Source organism: Argiope bruennichi, chromosome 7 (assembly GCF_947563725.1).
Source record: "Argiope bruennichi chromosome 7, qqArgBrue1.1, whole genome shotgun sequence".
Classification (NCBI taxonomy): domain Eukaryota; kingdom Metazoa; phylum Arthropoda; class Arachnida; order Araneae; family Araneidae; genus Argiope; species Argiope bruennichi.
In genome coordinates, this window is record NC_079157.1 from 16830453 (window position 1) to 16846692 (window position 16240).

The window sequence follows — 16240 nt, forward strand, 5'->3', positions numbered from 1 at the left end:
TTTAATAAAATTTCATATATTATTTTATAAAATTTGATAAATTTCTAAATTAAAAAAATGATAATGACATTTTAATATAAAATTTTATCTAAATTTTTATTAAATTCTGGAGCTTTTATACCACAAAAGCACTAAAGAAGATTCAACTTACCTTTTATAAAAAGTAAATATTTAATTCTTATACGGTGTGCAAATTCAATAAAAATGTCAAACTACCGCCGCTTCTAAAATTTTGAATGAGAAATATTGTTAAGTAAGACTATTTATGTGTAGCTTCTTTTTGATTTTATCATCTGTAACCGACGAATAAATTCATTGGGAACATCAATTTATCACGTCACTAAACAAAAACAAAAAACAAAAGAAAAAAACGATAACAAGCGTCACATTTTCCATTGACGGAAGTTCAACTCCTTTCAACTTAAAAAAAAAATACTTCTAGGTCGTCTCCCACGTGACTCGATAAGCATATTGGATCGTCTGTTAAAAAGTGTATTGAGTTTTAAACGCGCATGCGCGTGAATTGCAAACAATGAAGAATTTCTGCCACAACACGTGGATTAACATGTTGCAGCGGTCGTACAAGGAAACTGTCCTTCTGTCCTTTTGCTTTTACCTTGCGAATAAAATAGCATAAACTGTCTTTACAAATACTTCAACTACATTCAGTGAGCTGAGAAAAACTGTGATTCATATGTTTACAATGAATTTTTTCCCGGAAAAAATGTAAGAAAACTCATGAATATAAATTAATAAGTTTATCTGTATGTTTAATTTTTCATAAAAGTATTACAAAAGACTTTATAACTGTCCGCCTTCCTTTGTTTTTAGTATAAGGATACCATCACATCTTCACAGTAAATCGATTAGATTACAATGTTATTTCTCAGAACATTCTAAAAGAACACCTATTGAATGAAAATAATTGATGTTGTGGTTTAAATTCACTTGTACATTGTTATAATCACATCACAATTGTTTGCGACAAATTTTGTTCTGGAACCTACGAAATGGTTAATGAAAAACCCTCGGAAAATATCGAGATATTCTAAAAATACTGGAGCTAACAATTGCTTCAAAATTGCACAATGGCTTGAAAATGTATTGTTCGTTATAAATTCTTGAAATCAACAACCACTAATAAGCTTTCCCTAAAAATTAAGACATTCAATATGGCCAGATGTCTAGGAAAATCACAATTGCTTAAAGAGCCCAATTGATTTTTTTTTTAATTCTTTTATGCTCGGTCCTTTTCAAAAGTCTAGTGCTTGATAGTGCAATCTTTTTATCAATTCCTAAAGAAATATTGTGCCCTTATTAAAAACAAATGATCGATAAATAATTTTTAAGATATCTTAACATTCTTGTCTTTTCATACGCTCAAATATAAATATGTTTTGATATGCTCAAATACTAATACGTTTTGATATGTTCAAATTCAATATGTCCAAATAAAAATATGTTTTGATGTTCAAATACAATATGTCCAAATAAAAATATGTTTTGATGTTCAAATACAATATGTCCAAATAAAAATATGTTTTGATGTTCAAATACAAATGTGTTTTGATATGCTCAAATACATTTTGATATGTTCAAATACAAATATATTTTGAAATGCTCAAATACAAATATGTTTTGATATGTTCAAATACAAATATATTTTGAAATGTTCAAATACAAATATGTTTTGATATGTTAAAATACAAATATGTTTTGATATGTTAAAATAGAATATGTTTTCCCAAATACGTTTTGATATGTTAAAATACAAAAATATTTTGAAATGTTCAAATACAAATATGTTTTGATATGTTAAAATACAAATATGTTTTGATATGATAAAATAGTATATGTTTTCCCAAATACATTTTGATATGTTTAAATACAAATACAATAACCAACGTAAGATAATAAAATAACACTTTTAAAGAGCTACCAGAGCTCCATTTGTATTTAAATAAGCAATAAAAGTTCTTCATTAGGAAAAACCTGAAATTCAGTACATTTTCTTCATTTATTAGCATTACTTAATGAGCAAAATGTAGTTACTATGTATTTGTTTCACAAATGTATTTACTATTGTTTCACATTTAAATAAATTGATTTCCATTTCAAAATTAATTATTTTATATACATCATTTCATTTAATATTTATTTAACAAAAATCTTCAAAACAGCATTTGCATTTATTTATTTATTTGATTAAATTAAATGATATTTTTATCAGCATATCGAAATTCACTGTTTTTTGCTAATTGTTTTCTGCTACTTATAAGTTACTTTATATTATTTAATCCAATAGAAGGTGTGCTATGATATAAGCTATGATCTTGCTACAAATAACTTAAATCTGATTATCACAGATTAACAACCAAAAGTTGTAATAGAAATGTCATGTAATTAGCAAAATGCTTAAGAAATCTGTATACATTTATATACAAAATGATAGCATACATGGTACAGAAATTGTTATTATTATATATCGTCGAATGGCAACAATTAAATGAAAATAAATTATCATATGAATTTCAGATCGCTTCATTAAGCATTTTTACATCTGCATTGAAATGAGTGCTTCGCTCAGATATTTCATGGAAGTTAATAATGGCAAAGTGTCATTAGAAATGTTATGAAATATTTCACCGTGTCATCAAAACTCCATTTAGTCAAAGGAAAGAACATATAAAAAGAGTGGAGAAATAAGCTTTAAATAGGAAACTTAATCGAGCGCAAAAATGGGCTTAATCTTCGCAAGTTAAGTAATCGCTTACTTTCCCAGGGAAAAAAGCGCATTCTCCAAAGCAATTACCGAACAAAAATGATTTTTGTATTATTTTAAGGTGCATGTACACACTAGAAACTTCGAGAATCGTTCAAAATGTCGAATATTTTTTTATTGCTTAATAATGTTGTCTGATCCTTTAGCTTTCAAACGATACCAAGATGTTGCCAATATTTCAAATATTTCTCGAGTTATAAATATTTTTCTTGAATTACTTTCATTGAAAACTCTAGTTACGGTGTTTTTAAAACTCATTTTATGAAGAATGATATTTTCCCACTATGTTGCTTCATTCAAACAATCATAACTCAACAATAAATCAACTAAATACAGTTATTTATATATCAAAACAATCTGTATGAAATAGCGGATGTTTTGTGCTTCAATCAAAGTAATATTTATAGAAATAAATTTTTTAATAGCTGTTTAAATGTTAAAATTACAGAAAAAATCTCGCTTTTTCTATTCATCGTTGATGAAAAAATTGTAAACAAATAACTATCTATTTTTATAACTTGATTGAGGCAGACAACATGAAGACTAATATTAGGCATAATTTCCAACTAGAATTATATATCTGTACAAATTAGAATTTAAGATATCATGTTTCAAAAAATATGCTAATTAGCTCATTAAATATTAATTAATTAATTAATAATTAGTGTAATATGGTTTTTTCTCACTGAAATGAGTTTAAACATATATTAATAACCTACTGTGAAAAAATTGGATTTTTAAAGTTAAAATTTAAAAAAAAATCTTCAAGTGTGTACGTACACCTTAAGGTTCAAAAATTATCTTTTAATAAAATCAATTTTACTTCCATATATTTCCTTTATTTTAATAATATTGTTTAGTTTAATTTGATACTTAATGTTTTTAAATTATATGTTGGAATTCTATCAAAACATTCAATCGAGTACTTTTGCATTCATTTCAGTTTTGATTTTCTTTCATAATATGTATACTTTTTTAATTTGAAACAAGTTGCTTCAATTGAATTAAAGTTTTCAGTGGCATCAAATAATAAGGTAATTTTTTTTAAAAAAAGACGTTCTATACAGATCATTTACAGCGTAAATCGTCAGTAATCTAAATAAACAATTTGATCTCGTAAGGCTGCTAGTACATATTATTTACTTACATTTCGAACTAATAAATATTCAATAACATTAGAAGTTTCGCTTCCTCGCAGTGGGATTATCTCTTCCACAATGTTAGCAAACACTCTAATCAAAACAGTTTAGTCCGTAAAAGGAGAATATAATGCATCGGCATCACACATCAATAAATCATTCAATATAAGCATTAAATAAAGATAGGACTTCGCATCCGATTATGAAGCACACAAATATATATATGTAATATTTTCGAATCCTGTCGGCTAAATAATATGTAACATATGCAGGTTCGAAGCAATGAAGAGATTTTGCAGTTTTAATTTCGTTTTATTCTCTCTCGAAAGGCAAACATGATTATTTACAAAAAGGCGCAATACGGCACAAAAGCAGAAGACAAAAAGGGCCTAACAAATGATCACTAGTCTTATATAACATAGGATTTCCGGCCACGTGCTGATGGAATGACCTTTGACAAGGGCAACATATTAAATGAAGTATCACTTTCATTTGATACGTAGTACTGATGGCGCATTAGTTTTACAGAGGAATGAATTAAACCGAAAGTGGAATTGGATCACGAAATAAGAGAATATTTTTAGAATGAAGTTACTATGGGCTAAATTAAGAAAAAATCTTGGAAATTAATTAAATTGAAATTATAATTAAAATATCATTGCATATATATTGATTTCTTAGCAATCAATACTTTATGCATGTGATTAAAATTGATATATTTACTTTTATTTTATTTTTTATTGCTAGAAAATATTCAAATTCAAAAATTATTTTCAGACGTGCCCGGTCTTGCTTGTGCACAAAGGCCACCTAAGCAATTTCAACAAAAAGAAGATTCGAAAACAGGTTCTTCTTTTTCCCGATGAAAGTGTTAGAAAGTTTGAAAGAAAAATGGACATGTTGTAAAATTTAAATTGTAATCTCAAAAATGCAGCAAATAAATCGAAGGTGTTTGTAGCTTTCAGAGTTTTTATCTAAAGTCTGTGTTTATATCTATTTCCCATGCCATTTGAAATCGTATATCACTTGTAACTGTATCGTAAGATTTAAATTGTAATTTCAAAAACACAGCAAAAAAATCTAAAGTTTTAGTAATTTTCAGTGTTTTTATCTACAATCTTTGTCAATATCTATTGCCCTTTCTTATGACATTTGCAATCCTAAACGCTTGCAATTGTATTATATGATTTAAATTGTGATCTCAGAAACACAGCAAATAAATCAAAACATTTTATAGCTTTCTTTGTTCATTTGTTCCATTTTATTTGTATCTGCAGTCTTTGTCAATATCTATTGACCTCCATGTCGTTTGTAATCCTAAACTGCTTGCAAATATATTCTTGGTTCAATTTCTTGAGTACCAGTGCGTGAAAACTTCTACTCAGTCAGACTGAATATATAACCAGAATGGGGGAAACCATGAAAAGTGCTTTTAGCAACTCAGTTTTGAATGTTCTAATGTCAAACAAATAAGATCGTCTACACTTGAAATTCAATATATATTTCGGAATTTTACTAATCAATGATTTGTATTTAATTAAATTTACCGCAATTTCATTAAATACAAATCATGTTTTCTGCTATCTACGAATCAATCTTCTTTAATTCTCTCGATTGTTAAAGAAATCGTGAATTTTTTTAATTTTTAAAACACTAACTTAGAAAATCAGAGAGCTGATAGAAGACGAAAAGACAGATGGCATTAAATAACATAACAGCAGCATCCAAAGAACCTGGTCTGCTTTCCGTTAGTCTATTATGAAAATGGATCTTAATCGATTTGCAATCGATTATCTTAAAAATCGATTGCAAAACGTCGAATGATAATTAAGGCATTAACAATTCAAATGGAACTGATAATTTTCACGAAAAATTTGTTATAAAAAGTTCCACGTAGATTCCAAAAGGAAACATACGATTTCACGTGAACAGGTATCACGTTTTAGCCTACGGGTGTTGTCTGTTCTACATTTGACCAGTTCTATGCCTTTCATCATTTTTCTAGCGCCATCTCCAATCACTCACATCAAAATGTCTGGATATATTTCTTAACGGTAGTGAGTTACTAAGATCGCTTCTCTGTGAAGGAAACTTTTTTCAAATTCATTGCAAAAAGTTGTTGGTTTTTGCTGTGGATTTTTTTTTATCAAAGTTTATAGCTCTGGGGTTGTTCACCTTGTAACAAATATACACAGCCAGCAGTTTTATCCTTGAAAAAAAAATAGCACGTGTTTGACTGCATTTCATTTTCATTTGATCAGTAGCTTTAGCTGCCATTTGTTTTATCAAATTCTTTTTTCAACAAATAATTTCGGAAGTTAAGTTCGCTGCGGAAGTTAAGATGAATCACCTTGCTGTAGTTTGTTTGTTACATATAAACCTTTTTCTCGTCTTCTTTAAAAATGCTGATCGTATTTTAAAGACAGAAATTAAGGATTTGGCGACTTATAATTTTGAGAGCAGTGATTACTTATTGTTTAAGAAATTACTTTTGTATTTAAGCAAATAAAAAATTTTAATCAATATAAAAAATTCAAAATCAAAATATAAGGGACTTAGTACTACTCAAACTTATCAAGTTATAAAAGTAATAATTTCTAACATTTCTTTCACCATAAAAAGTTACTTGTTCAGATATTGTATCGTTTTGTGAAGTAGTGAAAATTCAACATCCTCTCAATAACATAGAGTTTATAAAGTTTCTTTATAATATACTTGATAACGCTGTTCAGTTGAAGAAAATATATTTTTCCATTACTTAACACTCATTATTTTCCAGAAACTTTCGGAGGGAGTCGCCTTCCTAATTTTGCTCGCATCTTCTCCAATAATGATATAATCAATTTTTCCCGCATAAAATTACAAACCTTAGATAAGATTGCTAAGACTGACTGTTAATGTAATGTTAATGTACTTACTGTTAATGTACTGTAATGTAATTATTACTGTTAACGAACTTGCGTGACATTGGCAAATAAAAATAAAGAAATATTGATCGTTGGCATGAATCCTGAAATTTTTTACTGAATCTATCATGCAAGCTTTGACGGTTTTTTTCCGGGCCATTAATAACTTACTGTTAATACACACATATCTGAAAATCGAATTTGTATTTTTTGTATTTTTACGCATTTTTTGTATTTTTAGAATTTGTATTTTTTCGACAGACTGAAACCCAAATTTGTCAAAAAGTTACAATTGCAATCCCAAGAACACAATCAAGTTCTATTTATTTAACCCTTTAAGGGGCCATTTTTTTCTAGTCATATTATGTTAAAATATTTTAGGCTTGAAATAAGAATAAGAAAAGGGATTCATTTAGCTTATTAGATAAATTTAATTTGATAAATTAATTAATTTGGTTAATTATTAATTAAATAACAAATCAAGACACATCATTTTGTGTGAGATAAAGAACTGAAGCATCTAAGCTTTTGTCTTTCTAAAAAAATTTGTCAGAACTTATGCCAATCTACATAATTTCATACAAAGATTGATAAATTTGGTGGGAAGCATACTTCCCATGGCCCTAGAAAAGGTTAAGTCATATACATATGTACATATTTGAGTTGTGCCTTTTTTTAATCCATAACTTGAGACAGCCACATGATTTTTGCACATTTAATTCAAAATTTGAAAAAAATCTTCAATTTAGATGCTAAATTTGTGTGTAAATCTCCTTCTATTTAGATCGTTAAATTTTGTAATTGTCATATTCACAAACTTTCTTTGAATGGAATTTGTCAAAAATGCGATTAAATTGATTTAAAAAGGTTGTGTAAAATCTATATGCCAAAATATTTCAATATAACTTTAAGCGTTTTTAATTATCGTGTTCACAGACAGAAATAATTCCAAAAAAATATTTTTCGAATTCTAGAAAGTTTGAAATACATGACCCTCTCGTGTTCCAATCTTTTCACTATTACAATATTTTCTGTTTTCACTTTCTCCTATACGCATTATAGAGAAAATAGAGAAATCGAAGAGAAATTCAAACTCGAATCTCCACGTTTTAGACCTCCTAGAGTTCAAAAAATACATTTTTATAAAAATGTCCATCCGTCTGTCAGTCTGTATGTGACAAAGATAACTCAAAAACGCTTGGAGCTAGACATTTGAAATTTGGTATACGGTCTTTACACTAAATTTGTAAATTTCTATCAAATTTTGAATAAAGTCCGCTTAGAGGAAATCTGTGTGTCCTGCTCTTCGTAGACAAGTTAACATAATAATTACAAAACGAAGAGTGCTAGATAGATAAAATTCGGTATATAGATTTAACACCTATAGCGTAGACATTTATTAAATTTTAGGCCAAATCCAACAATGGGTTGACTGTCTGTTGGTGTGTGTTATCAGAAACATGTAAACGTGGTATTTCAAAAATGCATTGACTTGAATACATCCAATTTGGTATGGGATTTTGTGACTACAAGTGCAGTTTTATGTGAAAAAAAATTTTTTCAGTCCGTTGTAAAACAAGCGTCTAAAGCACAAATTCGATTTTTGGGTACATCACGGGGATTAATAGCCAAATAACTCGCCGAGGATGACATGTTAAATTCAAAGTAAAAATCCTAAATTGACTCCAAAGGTTAATATTTCGTAATATTGTTCGCCATTGCCATGTAAGGTAGTGTTTGGGAAGAAAGGCTTATTAGAAAGTCCCCCTAGTTATACTGGATGTTCGAGAAAATAAAAATAATCCTTGTTATTTGAAGTCTATACCTCAGATTTGAATCGTGTTCAGTGGCTAAGTTATGACTATCCCAAATATAGATGTTAGTTCCACCTTTTTAATAATAAGCCTTTATCTGATGAAACTTTTAAAAATATACATTGTATTACATTAAAAAGCATACATCATTTCATGACTTCTTTCTAAGAACAAAACAGTTTTCATGAATATATAAAATGAGGTATTTTAGAGCGAAAATTACGTTTTTATTGTGATATTTTTAAAATTAGTGCATGAAAAGAAAAAGAATATGCTTTGAAATAGTTTATCAAAACTTAATCAACTTCTAGTTTAAGAAATGCAGGATTGGATATATTGGAGTTAAATAATAACGATAAATATTTAAAATCAATAAGAAATTATGTAACGAATTCCCAAATAATATTAACAAAATTGTCAAAAAGTGATAAATTACTGATAAAGTTTCTTTTTGATAAAAAGGGGGAAAAAGAAAATGCATAGTTGATGCTAATTAATTTTCGTTTAAGGAAAACTGAAAAAAAAAAAAAAAAAAAAAAAAAAAAAAACGGTTCATGAATTATTTTTCTACATTAAGAAAGCCCGTTGTTACTGAAAATTTTTAATCGATGCATAAATCTGATAATTAGAAAATGTGCAAAATTATATCAAATACTCGTGAATATTTACAACAGATTGTTCCACTATTTTACAGAATATTTGTTTAATGATTACTGCAATAATAATGAATTTTCAATAAGATAATGGAAATAAATAAAATTCAATCATATATCCAAGAAAGATGACTTATATTTAGAAATGCACAAACTATTAAACTTTTCATCCGAGTTTAATAGTTTGTTTAAAATCAAATCCGTTTAAAATTAAATCTGAAAACCTGTAATTACAATAAAATTCTAAAGGGGAAAAAATCCTTAAAACTTCACCCAATTATGTTTTTTTTTTTTTTAAAAAAAGCAAGAATTGATGAATTTTAACACCTTAGTTACGAACAATGGAAGAAAAAATAATCGAATATAAGATATTTTTTCAGCAACAATAAGATGTGAAAAAAAAAATTTAAAAAAAAAAAATAAAATTTTAATAAAATACAAGTTTAAAAATCGTAAATATTATAGAAAAAAAACTGTAAGACAACAAAATTGGCATCAATCATGCATTATAATAATACCCCAATAAAGTAATGGATATCGAAATTGGAAATTAATCACATAATATAAAATCATCATCATACAGTTATAATTTTTTCAGATCAACGATAAGAATACCAAAATTTTATTTAATTTGTAATTAATGAAAGTAATCAATTATTATTAATAATTCGAAATATATAAATTTTATTCAATTTTTTTAAAAATTCTTTATTCAATTTTTATTTATATATATACTCCCAAGGTGCACATTCTAGAATTTAAATATTTATAAATGTTGCCTACATTGTTACATTTTTTTACATTACATTTACATTTTTAGCTGATGCGTAACTATTGAGTTCCAATAATACTCAAGTTATCGGTTTTCTTTTCTATACTACGAAGCAGATAACTCTCATGTGCGAGTTTATGAATATAAATATCTGAGGAGAATTCATGGCGTTTCATGGACTTGCCTAGTGTGCATAATTTTACGCGAGAATCGATAGGATGATAATACTTTTATTTCAATGTATTCGAGAATGTTTTTGGAAAGACCAGTCCCACTGATTTTGTTTTATATGTAAAAGAATAATAGTTTCACTTATAAAAAAAATTCCAACTCTAGCAAAAATCTAAGTATATAAAGAAATGTGTCTCAAAAATAGCACTAAACTAATTTTCCGTTTTAAATTCATACAATTCCTTTGAAAAATAAACATTCTGAACCAATATGTGTTTTTTTATATATAATCCAAAAGTCATTCTTTTTATAAGAAAATTTTTTTATTGATTTTCACTAAATTTGACAATTTGCGACATAAGCCAGGCATTTAAAGGAAAATATCTAGATACCAAAGTAGAATTATATGCAATACTATAGATAATACTGAATACTTCACTTTTTAACAAGGATATATATTTTTGTTCCTTTTTTTTTAAACGTTTTAGACAAAAATAGCGTATTGCGATTAGCACTACTAAAAAAGTCAAGTTTAAAATATCGTCAGATTTTTAAATTACATTTGACCTTCAACGTGTGATTGCACATGTTTTTTTTAAAAAAAAAGATGATCAACATTTTAAAGGAAATTATTACATACCTAATGTGATAAATCCTGATTAAAACTTAGATTGTAAAGTTTCCCAAAATGATAATCTAAAGCGCGAAAACATCAGTTGACAAAAACATACAAACTAATGCTATTCTAGAATATAAAAATTTCCTTACCTCAAAATAGACAATAAATTAAGATCTCGCCAGCACTGTTGTATTTTATGTTTGCGCACATGTCTTCAACTTATATTAATTGACTTTCACATAAACTCCACCCTGTAGGTGTTCAACGATAGGGTGGAGTTAAAGTGATTTGATTTAGATTTGTGCGAATTTCCTTTCAACTTGTTATAGTAGAAAATGTCTAATTTCTCTATCATTTCTTAAAATATAAATGTCTGTATTACTTTCCAGTTAGTTATAAAAACCTAACCTTCATTAATGTGTAAAGACCATCCAAGAGGTCTCTAAACTATCATTCCCTGAATTTTTAAAATGCAGTCTTAACTTCAATATTCTGAACGAAAAAACCCTACAAAAATGGCGTTGTATGTTCATATCAATTTGATTTAATTGTTGAAAATGTAGTTGTACTGAAATATAGATGCACTTTATTTCATGCAAACTTTATTATTTATCTGCTGTTATTACTTGTTATTATATTTCTTGTTATAATATTACTTGCTATAATGTTATAATATTACTTGTTATAATATTACTTAATATTATATTACTTGTTATTATATTACTTATTATTATATTACTTGTTATAATATTACTTGTTATTATATTACTTATTATTATATTACTTGTTATAATATTACTTGTTATTATATTACTTATTACTATATTACTTGTTATAATATTACTTGTTATAATATTACTTGTTATAATATTACTTGTTATTATATTACTTGTTATTATATTACTTGTTATTATATTACTTGTTATTATATTACTTGTTATTATATTATTTATTATTATATTACTTGTTATAATATTAATTGTTATTAAGAAGATATCTCTGTCATATTTTAATGTTCTGGCAAAATTTTTAGAAGAGGTAGATTTGAATAGAAAGTCTTTCAAACTAAAACTAATCAAGAGCTTTTTGATATTCTTTAATGTCTTCTAAAGGTATTTGGATTTCAATCCCAATTATTTGAAGAATTGATGTAAAAGGAAAGTTATTATTTAGCTTAATTTCACAGATATCAATTGGTCAGACATAGATAAGTTACAGAATAACCGTCCAGGTATATTGTTTTATAAAAGATACATGATCATAATATATGTTATTATTTAGCTAAAAACAATAACTGAATTCTTGTTTTTAATTAATTCGCATCTATTGCTTTTAAAAAGTAAAATTATTTAGCATTTTGAACTGAAAGTGGAAATAAAAATAAATACTTCCTAATTAATATATGGGTATATTCATTAGGAAAGAGAGGATATAGGGCACTTTCATTTTTAAAATCTTACCCTGATTTGTTTCATATTTGCAGAAATAGAATTTGTAATCAAAATTTCATTCATATTTGCAGAAATAGAATTTGTAATCAAAATTTCATTCATATTTGCAGAAATAGAATTTGTAATCAAAATTTCATTCATATTTGCAGAAATAGAATTTGTAATCAAAATTTCATTCATATTTGCAGAAATAGAATTTGTAATCAAAATTTTATTCATTTTTAGAAATTCTGAAATTTGAAATTGTTTCTAGAGCTCATGTGGTTCTTTACCGGTTTGGTATAGATCTAGATGGACTTTATAAAAAAATTACATGCCAATCAATGTGAAAGAAACAAACAATGACAAAATAAAAATAATAATAATATGATATTTCGGTATTTTAAAAATTTGATTTTCAAATTCATGGACAAAATTTAATTAAATTTTGGTTCTATGCAAGTGGCACCAACTGGTATTGCATTTCAGAAAAACTTATTTAAAATATTAAATAATAAAACATTAAAAATTGGATAGTGGAAAATAGTTTTAAAAAAACTATTTTTTCAATTCAAAGTATGAATTTGAAAATTGTTTCCATCAAATTTTTAGATAGTGGTCACAGAATATGTTTGCAGATATAGCAATGTATTTCAAGGTATTAGTTCTCATCTGCCCCTCCCCTTTCTCCCCCCCCCCACACACACGCATGACCATTATTGTAGCCTAGAATGGAAATGTGTGCACTTTCAACTAAAGATAAAACGTGAGTAAGAACTTATTCTTTCAAGTTTTATCTTTGATCAATTCGTTTGGGAAAACCCCCTTCAAACGGAATGAAATGACTAAACTTTGCAACTGCAAATCTTTAAACGGAATTTCTGATGATCTCTGAACTAGATGATTGAATTTAAAATGGCTAAGTGATCATCATAACAATGAGATGAAGTAGATTTGAAAGCAATTTACGTATTAAAAAAAGCTCTAGGGAATAAGATTTATTATCGATATTTTTAAATTTCATATTAGGAGAAGCATCACGGAAATTGATGCTATCAATAAAATTACCGATGAACTTGCAACAATTTTCTTTGCGAGCATTATTCTTTTAATATGCAAATTGCACCTCTTTCTAAATGATGGACAAGATTAATTCTTAGGAATTTCTTTCATTTGAATCATTTCTTAATCGTTATCAATAAATGGTTTAATATATATACTTAAAATAATTGACATCTCTAACAAATCAGTCCTCCATGCAACTTCTGGTTACATTTCGCCAACTTTTATTTAATTAATGGATCATGGTCCCAATAAATGCCATCAGTTCTCGCATACTCATTGCCACCGTATATTTTTGAAAGAAATCTCAAAAACTCTTCTTCATATTCTCAATAGTAATATTTCACTTACTCCCCCAGCCACAATTATTGCGCCAATGTAGCTAATTTTTATTTCTTATTTCATGAAAACTTCTGATTTCTAGATACATCCTCAACGGTCAACGCCCTCTAATGGCCCAGCGTTTTGGAGAATTGTCGCAAATTGTAACTTTCAAAAATAAACCCCAGTTTTAACAACTGGGCCGATTTCGCTAAGCTTATTTCACCCCCAAATTTATTTATTGCAATCATTTATAGTTAGTCAATTTGTTAAATTCATTTTATATTTCCATTTTTCGAACATATATAAAAGATCAAAATGATATATGTTGTTTTTGAGTGCTTAATTTAAAATAATGTTTTATTGTGATCAGATGTAGTTCATCAAAGATAATCGATATGCGTAATACAGTGTTCAAGCAGCTGGTCGACAAAGACGGATAGGCGCAGTTCTAAGTTATTAGAAATGCTCCTATCCGTCTGGATAGGAGCAGTTTTAAAAGTTCTAGATTTTTCCGAACTGGATAATTCGGGAAATAAAACGATTGTTTGTGCGAATGAAAAGTATTTCAAATCATTACAAGAAAACCATTTTTAAAGGAATATCATTTATAAAGAAAATAATATCTATATGAATGATTTTATTGTTGAATGTTATGTGTTTGCGATAAAAAAAACAATAAGCAACAATATTAAATATGTAACTGGGTAAAAGCCAAATAAATTTTAGAATATAAAAAAATCAGGTATCTGAGCAGAATCGTCTCCTCTGAATACCGTATTTTATAACTTCCTCCTGAAACAGTTTACTACACTTAAAGAAAGGAACTCTTATTCACAAACATGAGAGGCAAATAAACTAAGAGTCTTTTTTCCTACTAAAAATAATAACTACTTTCTAGAATATTTTTCCCTCTCTGATGACACAATGTCAGTAAATGTTTATGAAGGAAGAAACAATGGTTATTTCAACTTCTAGTTAAGTAATTTTCATAATCAAACTTGAGAAAACTTTTCCAGCACTTAACTACATATATTATTTCCTTTCGCTCAAAATTTATATTACATGTTGTGGTAAAAGTCGACTGAGACTGATTTTTGATGGAGGATTTTCAATTATACCAATTTTAATTTGTATAGCAAAATTTGACTCTGAAATACATTGTATGTGTCGAAAAAATGAATCAGGAGAAATGGTTAAAAATTTGGTAATTTCTGACTAATTTACAAATTTTTGAATTATGAGTTCAGCATATATATAAAGAGATTGAAAAATGAAAATCACGAAATTTTTCAGTAACATATTCTAGTTTGACAGATTTTTTACATTTGTTATATTCTGCAAATCATGAACTAAGCACATGTGCAAAGAATATAAAAATGGGAAGTTCAGAAATTCTCTACAGAACGTCCGAAGTTTCTTTGTGAGAATTCCATTTTTACTTTCTCTTACACAAGATTAGAAAGAAGAACATAAGTAATCATAAAAAAAATTCAAATTTATGATTTTAATGAATATTAGTGCTTTGAACCTTATTATGTACAAGAAATATAATTTTATAATTACGTTTGTGTGTGAACAATATAATTCAAAACTTTAAACTGTATAAAATGTATATGTACTTTTTAATTCATTACAGAAATCTAAATCCGGTGAATAGGTTAAAAATTAGATGAAGGACTTTGGCATAAGGTTTTATTACTTAAATTCTTTATTAAATTTTGGCTCTTTTAAGGTTGGCTATCTTTCGATGTGCATATTCATATATAAGGGAATGATTTTATTCTTCACGTAACTTGCAGCATGGATCAGTCTTACTATATTATTTTTACCACAGATTTCAAAAATTTTATTGCAGTCCAAAAATCTGGTTTAATGTACTTTAAATTAGACATAAGAATCAATTGACATAGTATTCCCTCATTTATTGCGAGGAGAACAACTACCAATATACACAAGATGAGAAACAATATACACAAATGTCTGCCTACTTTATACTGACAGGATTCATTATAGTATTATTTTCAAAACGTTCATAATTTCATATTCAACTATATATATATATATATAACAATTTTTTTACCTAATTTACCGTTAGCTTTTTTTACCGTTAGTGTTTTTAAAAAGCGGGAATCACAATCGATAGCTTAAAATTTCCTTGACTGCAGATGGTATATTCTTGCCTTTTCGTTTTTCCTTTAGTGCTATTTTTGTTTTTATTGGTATTTTTGTTATTGTATATTTACTTAGTAGTAGTTATTTTCTTCTAATTTGTTGTTTTGTATTTTCCTTTCTGTTAAAATGGTATATCTCTTGGGCCTAATTTCAAGGGATTTTCGGGTCACGAGGAATCATTATTAGACTAATGTCTGCATTTCCTTCACAGAAAAATCTCTTTCTTTGAATCCCTGCCTGAGGGTGACCCTTGAAAAAGTCTTCAGGCCGGATTCTTTTTTATATATATTTTTGGTTTAATTTTTATTTGGTTTTTTTTTTATTTTCCTATTAATTTGATTTTAATACTTTTGTATATATATATATATATATATATGAAAATACATTTTTTCATAC

The 16240-nt window shown here is 27.1% G+C and overlaps 1 protein-coding gene across 4 annotated transcripts in view; it reads right to left on the reverse strand.

The window, feature by feature from the left end:
* The window catches only part of LOC129976446 (alpha-tocopherol transfer protein-like), a 96023-nt gene that overhangs the window by 43542 nt on the left and 36241 nt on the right, over positions 1-16240 (reverse strand). The window contains exon 1 of one of the 4 annotated variants that reach the window (XM_056090026.1): positions 11006-11047. The exons of 2 other annotated variants lie outside the window; for them this stretch is intronic. The gene's annotated coding sequence lies outside the window, so the exon portion shown is untranslated. Of the gene's footprint in view, positions 1-151; positions 309-11005; positions 11048-16240 lie in introns of those variants that run through there. One more of the 4 variants, XM_056090023.1, reaches the window with a different exon arrangement.